The 16,307-nt window shown below is 38.9% G+C and overlaps 1 long non-coding RNA gene and 1 pseudogene across 1 annotated transcript; one reads left to right on the top strand and one right to left on the bottom strand.

Annotated features, from left to right (window-relative positions):
* Positions 1-3,659: 3,659 nt before the first annotated feature.
* Positions 3,660-4,882, top strand: LOC114047570. Its single transcript, XR_003569633.1, has 3 exons — positions 3,660-3,785; positions 3,907-4,007; positions 4,769-4,882. It is a non-coding gene; the product is annotated as an uncharacterized LOC114047570 (long non-coding RNA).
* Positions 4,883-11,885: 7,003 nt separating this feature from the next.
* On the bottom strand, positions 11,886-15,956 carry LOC114047516 (annotated as a pseudogene).
* Positions 15,957-16,307: the final 351 nt, after the last annotated feature.

Raw genomic sequence — 16,307 nt, 5'->3', positions numbered from 1 at the left:
TGGTCTTTGATGTTCCCATTGTAATTGGGGTGGGGTGGGGTGTGGGGAACACCACAGGCCAAGCCCACATAAGATAGTGAATCTAATCAGTAAATGTAGTGTGTGTGTGTGTGTGTGTGTGTGTGTTCTGACTGCTCCACCAACTGGCCCTTCGGGGTCTCTCTCCCTCTCTTTGCACTTTCCTGTTCCCTGAGACACAACAGTCTTGAAATTAGGCCAAGAATAACTCTACAATGGCCTGAAAGCATTCAAATGAAAGGAAGAGTCAATCGATCTGGCAAACTTCATTGTTGTCTTATTTTAAGAAATTGCCACTGCACCCTCAACCTTCACCCTGATCACCCTGATCAGTCAGCAGCCATCAACACTGAGGCAAAACCCTCCACTAGCAAAAAGATTATGACTTGCTGAAGACTCAGATAATGGTGAGCATTTTTAGCAATAAAGTATGTTTTAATTAAGGTATGTACATTGTTTTTTTTAGATGTAATACTACTACACACTTAATAGACGACAGTATAGTATAAACATAACTTTGAGCAACCACAAGATGTGTGACTCACTTTATTGCAATATTCACTTTATTGAGGTGGTCTGGAATCAAACCTGCAATATCTCCAAGGTATGCCTGCATTGGGGAAAAAGGGAAGGACCAGTCTGAGGCCAAAAGGTCTTACATATATTTTGTAACACTTTATGTAGCTCAGACTTTACTCTACAAAAAAAAAGTCAAGATAAAGAATTTTTTTTTAAGTATGCAGCCTACAGAAATCCTCATGTACAGATTAGTGGCCCTGGGTCTATGTGAATTTGATAACAGAGAAGTTTATGTTTTATTCTAGAGGCAACAGGAAGTCTCTGGAGTTGATAGAGTTGAGATCAAAGGTCTTTGCAAACCTTGAGGCCCCATATAAATGCTAGCTATTATATTATTTCATATGCTCAGATCCCATGGCAGCAGTGTGTAAGATGAAGTGAAGCAATGAGAAATGAGTCAGGAAGACCAATTAGGAGGCTGTTGAAATAATCTAGGCTAGCCATGATGTAGGCCCAGACTAAACTGGGTAGCTGTGTGGATGGAGAGAAGGTGGTCAGGGCAGTGAAGGGAAGGGGAAGAGAATAAGCATTTATATAGCACTATACCAAACACTTTTTCACAAATATTATCTCATTTGATCCTCATAACAACCTTGCATTGGAGGTGCTATTATTTATCCCCTTTTTAGAGTTGAAGAAACTGAGGCAAACAGAAGTTAAGTGACTAGCCAGAGTCACACAGCCAATAAGTGTCTGAGGCCATATTTAACTACAGGCCTGGCGCTCTAGGCACTGTACCACCAGTTGCCTCAAAGTCCAAGATACGTAAAGTTTGTCAACTGATTGGATACATGGAGTAAGGGAGATGAAGGAGGGCGGCATAATGCCAAGATTATGAACCTGGGAGACTGGAAACATGGAAGTTTGGGAGAAGGGGGGGGAAGGGAGGGGAGAAATAGCATGTTGAGTTTAAGTTGTTTCTCGTACATCCAATATGGCACCCAAAGCTCTCGACAATGATTCCTACCTACCTTTTTAGCCTCCTTATTTCCTATTACTTTCCTTGACATTCTTATTGTCTACTACACACAACGTTGCTCTGCACCTCCCTCGTCACTTCTGCCTGCACAGCTCAGGTACTGTTTCCTCCAAGACCCTTCTGGATCTGCCCCATTTATTAGCATTCAAAACACCACCCACCTCATTATTTTGTATGATTCTGTACTTCCTTGGGTCCATTTTCTATTCGCACCAGAAGAAGGTAAATTTCTAGAGGGCAGAAGGGATCTCCAGCATTTGTTATCATATGCCTAACACCTAGTACAATGCCTTGCAGAGCAGGTGATTAACGTTTGTTGAATATTATCCTCCTTGACTGATTAAAAAAAAAAGCCTATTTAAATTCAGAAGCCACAATAATAATAGTAGATAACACTTAGTCTTCTTGTCCAAAAACTAGATAGCAATGGGGAGCTTTTAAATCAAACCAAATGTGGCAGGGAGTCACCATCCCAGGAATCCCCAGGGAGCCAGGATCCCAGCCCAAACCAGCAAGTGGGAATGGGGTGTTAGGGAAAAGCTGGGGAGACAGAAGCAGAGTCTGGGGAAACAAATTTGCACTAATTAGCCTCACTAATTTACCCAGCCTCAGGCTGAAGTGGAATGATAGTGGATGGGAAAGAATAAAGGCGGAGGGATTCCATGGGATTCTAGGAATTGAAAGACTAGAAAGTAGGAGGTAAGGAGGTACCCCTCGGTTCCATAGCTGCCATGCATGAAGAAGGAAGCCGTTGGTGTAAGAGAGGGCTAACAACACATCTCCCTAATATATCTGGTTTCTGATGCAACCCCATTTTTACACTTAATCTGAATGAAATGTTCCTGTGACAGCAAGAAGCATTAGGGGAAATAGTGGACACAATACGAACAGCTAACCAGCTTCTCCGCCACAAAACCAGGCTTGTTGAGCTCCACAGCAAAGGGCTAGGCTTTCTGACACACACAGGGACGGCTTTTTTCTGTCGTTTTCAATTTCCAGTTGAGTACTGCTTTACTGTCACAGAAACACAAAAAAATCTAGTTCTTTTGCCAACAGTTTTATCTAAAACACAGAGGAAGGCAGATGTCACAAGGCAGCTCAGGAGGCTGTATGACATACATGTTTTGACACTTTAATTTACATAACGTCAGTACATTGCTTTGGAGTTCTAGAATTCTGTTTTTTTCTCTATTTTCACAACTCTTGATCCTCGTATGCTTGCTTGGCATTCTAAATTTCTTCTCTTTTCTGGGATCCCTTTACCTTATATATTTGTGTGGCATAATTTTATTTACTTTTAGGGGAAAAAATGACAGGTTTTCTTCCAAATCTCCAGCCTTTGGCTATGACTGTCTGGCCCTCATCTCTGACAGCTTCAAATGGCATCATGTGGCTGTCATTTGTTGTTTCGTCATTTTCAGTTGTGTCTGACTCTTCATGACCCCATTTGGGGTTTTCTTGACAAAGATACCAGAGTGGTTTGCCATTTTCTTCTCCAGTTCATTTTACAGATGAGGAAAATAAACCAAACAGGATTAAGTAACTTGCCCAGGGTCACACAGCTAGTTAGTGTCTGAGCCACATTTGAACTCAGCTCCTCCTGACTCCAGGCCCAATGCTGTATCCACTGTGCCACCTGGTGCCCCATGCTGTCATTATGTGAATCTAAAATCACTTTCCTAAACTGAATGTAGCTTTAGATAGGGTATGGTCATCCAATGAGAATGGTGGGCACAGGAACAAAATAAAGATTAAGAACATGAGGAAACACTTCTCATTTACTCCCAACTATGCTGAAATTTAAAACACACACACCCACACATCCATGCTATATTCCATGGATATAAAGTCTGGTTTGTCAAGTCCATAATAATGCACTTAGATGGTAATTCAATTCAAAACCCTAAGCCAAGAAGGTACAATAGTTTAACTTCCTCTTTGTAAAGGGAAATGGGAGAGGGAAGCAGGGTATCCCTGGCTCCATCCAGTCTGAAAGGTCAGCTTCCTTGTAAATATGTTCCAGTTCTCCTCTTAAAGTCATTCAAGTATCTCCCATTACTCTTTTCACTACTTATGAGTAAGAAGTCAGAGCTGGGGAGTGACAGGAGATGAGAAGAGTGGATTAGAAATGGCTCACAGATACAGAGAGTTTAAAATATATTAGCTCAAAGTAGAATGGTTCACCTCCAATCACAGTATTGCAAGAAAGGTAAGTGGACCAAATATCATGTCTAAGCTAAATGCTATTAGATATCACTTTTAAAAAGCCACTCTTTTAATTATATGCTGCTTTTCAGCAGTTGCTGCAGAGGATTTATGTTTTTTTAAAGGCATCCTGGAACACAAACCTTCCTCTCCTCCCCTCCTTTACTGAGGGGAATGGATTTCAGTATAGACCTTTTGTGTACTGTCAGACATGGCCAGTGTGTTGGTAAGTGCTTTTTCTTTTTTCTTTTTTTTTCAAAGTTAACACAAAATAGCACAGGTAGGGGGCAGGAGATATTCAGAAGTGGAGGTGCCATGAAAATAACATCTTGCCTTTATAGAGCGCTTTAAGGTTTGCAAAGTTCCATACTACTTTATCTCACTTGATCCTCTCAACAGCCCTGGGAGGGAGGTGCTATTATGATCCCCATTTTACAGTTGAGGAATCTGCGGCAGACAGGTGTTAAATGACTTGCCCAGGTCACACAACTAGGAAGTGTCTGATGTGGAATTTGAATTCCTGTTTTTTTTGGCTCTAAGTCCAGCATTCTCACCCACTGTGTCACCTGGCTGCAATGAAAACTTCAATTTCTTAAAAAGGTGTTTTCCTTGATTCTCCATTGTACAATATGAGGCAACAGGTGGGATAACTTGCTCCTCAGGTGATAGTCAAATTTGGTAGTGCTATTCAAACCCTACCTCATTTCTATCCTTCCCAAATGAGATGGAGAAAAATTTGGTTGTAGAACTTAATGGTCTCAACAACTTCTCTTTATGTTACTTTCAAAACAGCCACTCATCATGCAAAACCATTAAGCATCAGTTGGTTGATTCTAAATCTTTTATAACTGTTCTGCAGGTAAAGAAGGAGGTAACTCCACATTTGCCATGCCTTGCATTTAACAGTTTACATTCATGCAAAGGCTGATCCTAAGGAAGAATGGGAATATAAAGAACCTTAAGAGATCGTCTTTCTTTTCTCTGCAGGACATCTTTCCTCTACAATGCTGGGGCAATGGGAAAGAATAAGAGGAAAAATGTGCTTGTCTCTAGAATTACTTTTCCCTCTACTTGACCCAAAATAAAACACACAACATGTATCATTAATGGAAAAATGTATTAAAAATATTCAGAAAATTATAACATGTTGAAAAAAACAGCAAAAAATTCTAACTAGGTGGTACAGTATTATTCCATAACTGGATACATTTCCAATGAAAGTAATAATAGCTTTAGCTCTTATCTGCAATGAACTTCCCACAGGCCTCCCTCACAAAGGTCTGAATCCATTTAAGAGATCCCATTTCACCAATATCAAGACCTAAAAAGGGCAGCCTTGTTAACAGAAGAAGGCCATCACACACCTGGCAGGGAATAGAGGAATCTGGCACTGAGGAGACAAGTGAGAAGGGTCTGGGGTCTGGGGAGTGGATTGGAGGAAATATTAAGAAATTTCGAAAGACAAGGCTGACTGAAGGTCCTCGAAACTGAAGCCCCAGGGCACAAAGTATATTACCGGGAGACAGGCACCTAAGTACAGGATCGTCTTTCTTCCAGTAAGGGAACTACGAGAAACTATGAGGAAATGCTGCCCCTCAAAAACTGGTCCTCAAACAGTGGGAAAGAAGTGAGTGGGGACCAGTAGCTTCTTTTCAAAGTAGGGTCACTGCTGGCTACTCTTGGAATACCAAAGGACTGGGCAGCCTCTGGAAGTGTTTAGTTAAGATGAGTACAGTAAGGAGGAGGCCCAGCAAAAAGTCTTAAAGAAACACTGTTGTGAAGGAAATGATCAGCAGATTGGGGCCAGAATGCGTTGGTGGATCACAGTAAAGTCACACTAACAGCTCCTGCTGCCACTTGGTATCAGAATTCCCAGAGCATCCGTCCACAAGCATCTGGCCAGAAGAGGCCAAGTAAACCTTTGCTTTCTGCAGGAGTTAATTTCTCTCCCACATACCACACCAAAGTTCTACTCTCTCTAAGCCTCATTTTCATAATAAAAACATAACCAACTCCCTTTGCGTTTTAAAACACTGGTGGTGATAGGACCCTAAAGGAGTATCACTAATTTTGGCATCAGATTTCTTCAAATATAGGGACTCTCCCTACAAAGCACATGAAAACAGCTAAAGTTAGGTGTTTGCTTGTTTTTTTAATGGATACAAAAAAGCTATGCCATTCAAAGCCAACTTTAACAATGTATTGAGGTACAGAGGCAGAGTTTTCTATCCACAGGTTGGGTGTCCCTGCTGAGTCTGTGAATGTGGGAGATGTGATTACAAGTCAGCATAAATATATTCCTCTAATCTACACAAAGCACAAGCCAGGGTGTAACAACTTTAGAAGATGGAGAAAATGCAAAATTACAAAACCTTTTCCCAATTTACATATGCAAAAATGGAAAGTTAAGAGCCTCACAAAGGTAAGCTATCCCATTATCGCCAGACAGGCAAGAAGCTGATCATGAGGCAAGCAGTTCAAACTCTAGAGTCTGAACTCTAGAGATTGAGCATAGTATAGCAGAAAGGACCATAAACGAGGAGCTCAAAGACCTGGGGGGTTCACATCCTGGCTTTGCCACTACCCAGCTGTGTAACTTTAGAAAGCTCGTGTCTCTCTGTTTCCTCAGCTTTAAAATGAGGATGTTGGACTTGAAATCCAAGCATCTTTCCAGCTTCAATATTCTACAAGTCCAATTATCCTACTTTTGTTTCAAGAAAGGCATCATCCATTTTAAGGTTCCCTTCAACAAGTCACTCTCCTTTGCAAGGAGAATGACATTCTTCCCCAAGTAAAATAATATCTCTAGAAAAGTCATCTGTCTACTGAAAACAAGGCCTATGATTTAAAGGAAGTGGCCAAGGCCATTTTCTTTACCCACTCATGAAAAATTAAAGTTCTACCTTGCCTACAACAGTCTACAAATTGATATGCTTAAAGGGCTCAACGTAAGCATTATCTACTTTTTTTATTAAACCACACATGCTATACAAAATGAACATTGATTTGAATCAGAGAGAGTAAATTTCAAAATAAAATTTCTTCAGATAATCTCCCAACTCTGATAGTGAAAGAATTGTTTTCTGAAGTAAACTGATTTTTTTTTAAATATAAAAAATACAAACATTGGACAGAGGGCAAGGATGAAGGATATCCTGTATAAGTTACCTTTGTAATGACCCCATTCAAAAATAGGAGAAGAAATGCGATTAGACTTTTTAAACCAAAGGGCCATCTCTATTGAAACAGCTTATCAATTTGTGGCAGATCTCCATTAAGGCCAATTATACCTAAATTTTGGTGGTGAGAATGTTTTTTTTTCTTCTTTTTAAAAATTTTTTATTAATTTATTTTGATTTATCAACAATCACTTCCATATGCTTTTGAGTTTAAAATTTTTCCCTCTTCCTCCCCACCACCCTCCCCATGACGGCACACAATCTGATATAGGCTATACATATACATTCCTATTAAACATATTTTCACATTAGTGATGTTGTAAAGAAGAATTAGAACCAATAGGAGGAACCATAAGAAAGAAGATACAAAAGATAACAGAAGAAAAAAGAGTAAATAGTATGCTTCAATCTGTATTCAGACTCCATAGTTCTTTCTCTGGTTGTGGACAGCATTTGCCATCATGAGACTTTTGGAGATGTCTTAGATCTTTGCAGTGCTGAGAAGAGCCAAGTCTATCAAAGTTAGTCATCGTACAATGTGGCTGTTAATGTGTACAACGTTCTCCTGGTTCTGCTCACTTCACTCAGCATCAGTCCATACAAGTCTTTCCAGGTTTTTCTGAAGTCAGCCTGTTCATCATTTCTTATAGCATAATAGTATTCCATTACATTCATATACCACAATTTGCTCAGCCAGAGAATGGTTTTCTTTACCTCGATGACACTTAATGCTTATGTACCAGTCCTTACCTAGGTTTCAAAGGCCAGATGTGGTTTCTGGGTCAAGCAATCTTCAAGTGATTCTGGTTTGCATTTTGTTTTCCTTGAGTGTCTTCTGTTTTTTCCCTTAGTTTTTCTGGATATCAGCATACACCACAGATTCTCATTTGTTCATCTCACCATGTTGACTCCCAGAGTGGCGTTGCTACACATAAATGACTGAGCAATGCTGACAGAAGAGAAATGGGATAAAGATTTGGAAAAACACATAGTCCCTTGTATTGGAAGGTTTGGAAAAACACATAGTCCCTTGTATTGGTACAGTTTGAAAGACAAAGATAAGTGAAAATACTGAGTTCCAAGGCAAAGATTATTCTACTTCAAATGTCTTTTTAAAATTAAAAATTCATTCCATATTATTCACCAAAGAGTCTTCTGCTCATGTAATGGAAAATAAGAACACAAGATCCCAGTTCTAAGTGATGTGTTACAAAACAGATAAAAGAACCATCCAATACCAATAGAAAAAAGTGTAATCCAAAGGTACAACCAAATGAATGAACCATCAGTCATTTTATCCTCAAGATCACCTAAGAAATTCTCAAAGGACTCTACCACAAGGACTATGGATCTGGCCCAAATCCATTGAAAATGGTATTTATAATTCACACACACACTACTTCTTTACCAAAAGAACTATGATTCCTGGTTTTAGACTGTTTTGTTTCTACTTCGAAAAAGAGAGTTAGCAACCCCAACCATTACCAATAAGTAAAGAGAGTTGAGGACACATGAAGACTTTTAAATGGATTATTATAATCACCATTAATCAATAAACTTTTAAGAAAAGACATCCTCTAACTGCAGTTATATTCTATCTATTAAAATGTAATACAAAACAATATAAATAGCCAAAAGAAAATACATATGAATAGTTATAATGAACAGTAACAAAAATGTCTATTTTGTCCAGTGACTCACTATCCCATTTCCTGAGAAATCCTTCTCAAAACAGATCAGTATAGACTTGAGTTTTGTTTTTCACTAGTAATCAGTGGTTAACAATGGGTATCTGGTTGAAAAGAAGTCCAGTTCGAGATATCCCATCCTTCTGCCCATCCTCATTTTCCCCACAAAAACAAAACAAAACAAAACAAAACAAAAAACTCTAAACCCCTCATCTTTCTATATCAAGTGACCTAGGGGTCTAGAAAACACAGAATCATGATTATAAAGAATCCTTTAAGTCGTCATGGGGACATCTGTAAGAAAAATAGATGGCACATCTCTGAAGCAAGAGTCACATTCCAGACTAATTTTAACATACACTTATTGGCACATTTCAAATATTTGGTAAACATAAGATACCTTAACATATTCTTTTAAATGAAACATCTACCAATCATAATTAGTAATCTAAGTAGTCAAATTTAGTAGTTTGGTGACCACAATATATATCATTGTTTAAGAGACCTTTTACTCCCAGCCTAGAAAGCAGCCAGTTAAGTGCTAACAGAGAAGATTGAGTCAAACATGAGGAACATCAAATACAACATGTGCTAATAGTATCAGACCAAAAACAAAAACAAAAACAAAAAACCAGCTTCTATATGCAATAACAGGCTGAGATGGGGGTGTATGGGTGGAGAAGGGCTGTGGAATTTTTAAAATACCCGGGGGACAGTATTTCATGGTCTTTCAAGACAGAGAACTACAATGATCCAACAGAAGATGCTGGAAAAACGTGGTGAAAAAAAGATGCTTTTATTTGCAAATATATTTCCAAAAGCTGCCCGGTGATATATGTGGATCTGGTTGAGGTAGTGTGGAGATTAGTCCAAAGGACCCTAAAAGACATAGCATACGTTTTCTGGTCCTCTTTGGAAAATCCCTCCAGAAAAGCTACCAGACCCACTCTTGATATTTCATAGATCCACTGAGCCAAGGCCAGTCTGGGAATATTTATCAAGTTAACTCTGGACTATCAAGATTCTGGCCCTGAAGTTTGCTTTGGAAGCAAACAGCTTCAGGATTCACTGCAAATCTTCAAATTCCAATTAAAATTCCAAGTAAAACAAAATTCCTTAAGTAGATTTCTTACTCATTTTTTGTCAGAAACTGATTGCACACTCATTGGTTTTATGTAACTAAACGTCCAGGTAACTCTACTTTTATTTTCCTGGTTCACATAAGCATGCTACTTCAGTTCTTCTTTGGGGGGTGGAGGGGTGGAGCAGAGGCCCCTCAGGGTGGAGAATCATCCCTAATATCTTTGACTCTCTACTGCACTTTCCTGTCCTAAGAGCAAAAAATCAAGAAAGTAGGAAACTATTAAGGAAGAATAAAGAAAAGGAACCATCCCATAGAACATCTGGATAATCCAAAATTGTTGTATAAAGAAAGCTAGAGGAGAGACAATGCATGTCAAGACATGTATAGAATACATTCCAGAAAATCTATACAGCCACAAATGTTATAAGCTTAGAATTCTACAAGCAGTAGAGGAGTGACCTCCATCAGTCAACTAACATTTATTAACCAGGAAACTGCTAAGCCCCCAAGAGATAAAAAGGGCAAAAAAAGGCAGGACCTGCTCTCAAAGAGTTAAAAGTTTAAAGAGGGAGATGGCATGCAAACAGCTAATGTTCAAACAGGACATATCCAGGGTAAGTTGGAGATCAACTCAGAAGAAAGTTACTAAAACGAAGCAGGACTGGGAAAAGCTTCTCACAGAAAAGGGGAGACGGAAGTTAAAACCTGAAGGAAGGTGGAGAAGCTCTACTGCCAGAACACAAGACCCTCCACAACCTGGCAAGACCTTATCTTTCTAATATATCATCTATTACTCACTTCCATATACTCTATGTTTCAAACAACTTGGGCTATTTTGTCTCATCAAACACATCTTTTGTCTTTTCTTCTTCAGAAGTTCCTAATATTACATGATTTTAAGTCATCATCCACAAGCATTTATTGGGTGTTTACTATGTGCTAGGCACTGAGCTAAGTGCTGGGGATACAAAGAAAGGTAAAAACTTGGCCCCTTCCTTTCCTTCAAGGAGCTCATAATCTAATGGAGGAGACAACAGGCAAACATCTATGACCATTCAAGAACTATAGAGTGTAAGGGAGGTCTGCGGCATTGTTTGTTGTTTGTCCTTTGTTTCTGAAAAGGATCAATTACATCACAGGGTGATTTCTTTACTTACACATGAGTTGGATTTAAATGAGGCAGAGTGCACAAAGTCATCAGCCTCACTCTCTTTCTGAGTCGTAGGAGTTCAATGGCAGGACACACAATAGTTACAAATGCCAACTTTTGGCAATTTTTTTCTTTTCTTTTTTTTGGAACGGGAAGCTTGTTTATTTGAGACAGAATTGCAACTGTGGTGATATAATGTGAATATATATATGCACACACATACATAAATAGGAACTTCTGGATAGGGCTATTTCCCCAGGACTATAGGTCTTATACCAAGGGCCTTGGCATATCACAGTTCCCCTATTAGTTCACAATAAACCTGTGCTTACTGGGATATGCATAATATCACTGTACCTCTTAGAATCTACTTCAAAGTAATTCACACTAAGATATACATGTATATGTGTGTATATATGTATACATATATTGTGTGTGTGTGTGTGTGTGTGTGTGTGTGTGTGTGTATATATGATAGGCACATATTGTTCCCTATTCCCAGGGTATGTGAATTGCAACAGCGATCAAAGCTTTATCATTCTGGAACTCTGGTTTCAGTCAGCTTGTGCAGAAACTTGTATGTTTTTTTTTTTTTTTTTACATAGAGGTGTGGGAGGAAGCTTTTGGTTCTGCAATCACACATCCAGGAGGAGTATCAACTAGATGATCTTGGGTCCCTTTCCAAGTCTAAATCCCACGCAACTTGTTTAATGTACAAAATCAGCCTTGGCATCACATATTTCAAGGGGAAAAAAATTATAAAAGGAAGTCAAATGTGGTCACTGTTTATTTTTTTAATATCAAAGCATTTTCTGGCACATTTGGTTATGAATGCAATGGAGAGCAGTTATTATTTAATAAAATTGATAATTCTGTCACATTCATGTTTGCTGTAATTTAAATATATACAGGTAGAGTGTGATGAGTGGTTGTGATGACCAGGTGCTCCTCATAAAGTGAGGCCTGATGCAGTTACAAATCTGGATTAAAATGTTAAGTCTTTTCAACTAAGATTTTCATGCTCCTCCCAGAGCCAGTGATGACATTTCTTGACCTTCAGGATGGATCTGCTTCCATTTGTTGACACAAAAAAATTCTCTAATGGTCATATTCTCCAATTCCATGCTGTTTGACTGAGCACCTCCACTGTTTCATCAGATAGTCATCTGAAAATTAGTTTTTTTTGGCTCTAAGATCATAAAGGTTGAGAAGCTTGAGGAGTTCTGATCCTTCCTTCCAGTTTGCAGTTCTTGCTGTATCGGCAGAAGGGTACATCTCCAGAAACTTCCAGAGCACAAATATTGCCATCTTGCCTGAAGTCCTATTGAGAAACTGAGACTTTGCACAGCCCTCCCTCACTTAAATGCAATTCACCTACATGTCACGGCATCACCTCCCTGATGTCACGGGACTCTCCAAGAATGAAGGACAAACAGCAGCAGTGATAAGGAGCTTCCATGGGACAAACTTGGACAACATTAAAATGGGATCAAGGTCAAGTCCACTTTTTTAATATTAATTATTAATTTTAGTTTTCAACATTCACTTCTGTAAGTTTTGGAGTTTTAAATTTTCTTCTCCTCTTTCCCCACCTCCCTCCCCAAGACAGCATGCAATCTGATATAGGCTCTACATATATATTCCTATTAAACATATTTTCACATTAGTGATGTTGTAAAGAAGAATTAGAACCACTAGGAGGAACCATAAGAAAGACGATACAAAAGATAACAGAAGAAAAAAGAGTAAATAGTATGCTTTGATCTGTATTCAGACTCCACAGTTCTTTCTCTGGTTGTGGACAGCATTTTCCATCGTGAGACTTAATGGAGATGTCTTAGAACCTGGCATTGCTGAGAAGGGCTAAATCTATCAAAGTTAGTCATCACACAATGTGGCTGTTAATGTGTACAACGTTCTCCTGGTTCTGCTCACTCCACTCAGCATCAGTCCATACAAGTCTTTCCAGTTTTTTCTGAAGTCCACTTGCTCATCATTTCTTATAGCACAATAGTATTCCATTACATTCATATACCACATCTTGTTCAGCCATTCCCCAATTGATGGGCATCTCCTCAATTTCCAATTCTTAGCTACCACAAAAGGAGCTGCTATAAATATTTTTGTACATGTGGGTCCTTTTCCCTTTATGATCTCTTTAAGATACAGCCCTATAAGTGCTATTGCTGGGTCAAAGGGTATGCGCATTTTTATAGCCCTTTGGGCATAGTTCCAAATTGCTCTCCAAAATGGTTGGATCAGTTCACAAATCCACCAACAATGCATTAGTGTTCTAATCTTCCCACATCTTCTCCAGCATTTATCATTTTCCTGTTTTGTCATATTAGCCAACCTGATAGGTATGATGTGGTACCTCAGAGTTGTTTTGATACGCATTTCTCTAATCAATAGTGATTTAGAGCATTTTTTCATATGACTATAGATAGCTTTAATTTCTTCACGTGAAAGCAGCCTGTTCATATCCTTTGACCATTTATCAACTGGGGAATGCCTTGTATTCTTATAAATTTGACTGAGTTCTCTATATATTCTAGAAAAGAGGCCCCTTATCAGAAACACTAGTTGTAAAAATTCTTTCCCAGTTTTCTGCTTCCCTCCTAATTTTGGCTTTGTTTGTGCAAAAACTTTTCAATTAAATATAATCAAAATTATCCATTTTGCATTTCATAATGTTCTCTATCTGTTGTTTGGTCATAAATTCTCCTATTCTCCATAAATCTGACAGGTAAACTATTTCTTGCTCTCCCAGTTTTCTTACAGGCATCAACCTTTATATCTAAATTGTATATCCATTTTGATTTTATTTTGGTATATGGTGTAAGATTTTGGTCTATGCCTAGTTTCTGCAATGCTCTTCTCCAGTTTTTCCAGCAGTTTTTGTTAAATAGTGAGTTCGTATCCCAGAATCTGGGGTCTTTGGGTTTATCAAACAGTAGATTACTACAGTCATTGACTACAGACATGTATACCTAACCTATTCCACTATTCACCAATCTATTTCTTAGCCAGTACCAAGTAGTTTTGATGATTGCTGCTTTATAATACAATTTAAGATCTAGTATGGCTAGGCCACCTTCCCTAGCATGTCTTTTCATTAGTTCCCTTGATATTCTGGGACCTTTTCTTCCAGACGAATCTTGTTATTGTTTTTTCTAGCTCTATAAAATAATTTCTTGTTAGTTTGATTGGTACGGCACTGAATAAGTAAATTAATTTAGGTAGAATTGTCATTTTTACTATATTAGCTTGGCCTACCCATGAGCAAATGATATTTTTTTCAATTATTTAGATCTGACTTTATTTGTGCAAAAAGTGTTTTATAATTGTGTTCATATGGTTCTTGGGTTTGTTTTGGCAGGCAGACTCCTAAAATTTTGGGGGCGAGGCAAGGCAATCAGAGCTAAGTGACCTGCCCAGGGTCACATAGCTAGTAAGTGTCAAGTGTCTGAGGCCCATCAGGTTTTCCTGACTCCAGAGCAGGTGCTCTATCCATTGCACCACCTAGTTGCGCCAACTCCTAAATATTTTATAATGTCTACAGTAACTTTAAATGGAATTTCTCTTTCTATCTCTTGCTGTTGGGCTATGTTAGTAATATATAGAAATGTCAATGATTTAGGTGGATTTATTTTATATCCTGCAAATTTGCTGAAGTTGTTTATTATTTCAAGTAGTTTTTTTACTTGATTCTCTAGGATTATCGAAGTATATCATCATATGATCTGCAAAGAGTGATAGCTTTGTTTCTTCCTTGCCTATTCTAATACCTTCAACTTCTTTTTCTTCTCTTATTGCTAAAGCTAACATTTCTAGTACCATATAGGACAACCGTGATCATGGTGCTTCTAGCTTATCTTCATTACATATAATGCTTGTTGAAGGTTTTAGGTAGATGCTACATGGAGTCCACTTTTTAAACAGTTTCTGTTAAGGTGGACTAAGGGCTTCTTTGTTGTATTTGTTGAAGAAATACTGGCTGATTTTCCTGCTCTCCACTTGTGTTCATTGGATGGCATTTTCTTGAAATGTCGCCACAGAAGTCAAGTCTTTTTCATCTTGGGAGCTGCTGCTATCTATTTTAGAATTACATTTTAAAATGTTAGCATGCAAATGCTCCTTCTTTTCTCCTGTTCTGTAAAGGTGCTTTCAGATCCTACAGAAGTATACCCACCCTTCTCTTTACATTCTGAAACTTCAGTGGCACATAATGTATTTTCTGTGCAAGAAGTTACTTGCACAGTACACATTTGGGAGTATGAGCCTAAAGCAAATATTTTGTTTATCAGTTCCTTTTCTTCTTTATCTGTCACCATTACATTCTTGTCACTCTTTCCACCATCAGAACAGCACAAGGGTCCCTCAAGGTGATTGTCCTGTACAATGGAAATAGCCATAGGAGCTTCTTTACAAGATGTTCTCTTTTTTGTCTTTGAATGCAGCGAGAATGATTTTTCCTGTTCTTTTTCTAAGCTTCCTAAATGTGACTCCTTTTTGTAGTTATTGCCTTTCCAGTACTGCCTCAAGTATTGCCATCTTGCCTGAAGTCCTATTGAGAAACTGAGACTTTGCACAGCCTTCCCTCACTTAAATCCAATTCATCTGCATGTCATGATCTTGAGAGTCAAGGACAACAGCACCCTTCTGGAGCCTGTGGCTGAAAGTGAAGAGAGACATTTCACTATTCTAGTCCTGCACCTGTGAAATCTTCATGGGGGAGGAATCCTACCTTTCTCTTTCCTTTGAGGGGTCCTAAGCTTTTGCTTTGGGCTCAGGAAGCTCTGCTTCACCTGGAACTGTGCTGCCAGAGCTTCCATATGCTGTGATGTGGGTGTCTTGAAGGAGTGTTGCTCTTGGGAGGGGCCCTGAAGTCAAAATCTTCTGGCTTAAGAGAAGTCTTTCCATTTTTGTGAAGGTAACAAGCAAGTAAACTTTTGGACCTAAGCTTCATTTCTTCGGGACTCATAAAATAAACATATTTTCCAGCAGCTTTTCTAGGTAATCTTTGTTTCACAATCCTTTCCTATCCACAAGGGATAAACTTAAAGAGCTCCATGATAGCACCACCACTGCACAGAGTACTGGCATTAGGTTCCTGTAGCTGGAGAGCTATTTCCTCTCTTCTTTACTATATCTCAACATATCTCATTTTTTTTCAACTCCTGGGATTTCAATTTCTTCACAGGTGTCCCTACGGTTGAGCTCTTAGTCCACGCTTAGAAGGAGGGCAGCTGAAGAGGAAAGCAAGCCCTGCCACTGACAAGCCCAGAGGATCCATCAAGTGGGGAAGAAAAGGAGCAAAAAGAGGAAGCTTCAAACAGGGCCAAGCAAAGGGGCCAGGGGCCAGAGGCAGACAGAGCAGCTATGCCTGCTGGAGCCATGGGGCCCTGGAATCACACCTCTGCCT

The sequence above is a fragment of the Vombatus ursinus genome, unplaced genomic scaffold, assembly GCF_900497805.2.
Source record: "Vombatus ursinus unplaced genomic scaffold, bare-nosed wombat genome assembly UNPS02014789.1, whole genome shotgun sequence".
Lineage (NCBI taxonomy): Eukaryota > Metazoa > Chordata > Mammalia > Diprotodontia > Vombatidae > Vombatus > Vombatus ursinus.
Note: the sequence above shows the minus strand (reverse complement) of the source record. Positions and strands in the feature narration are given on the sequence as shown.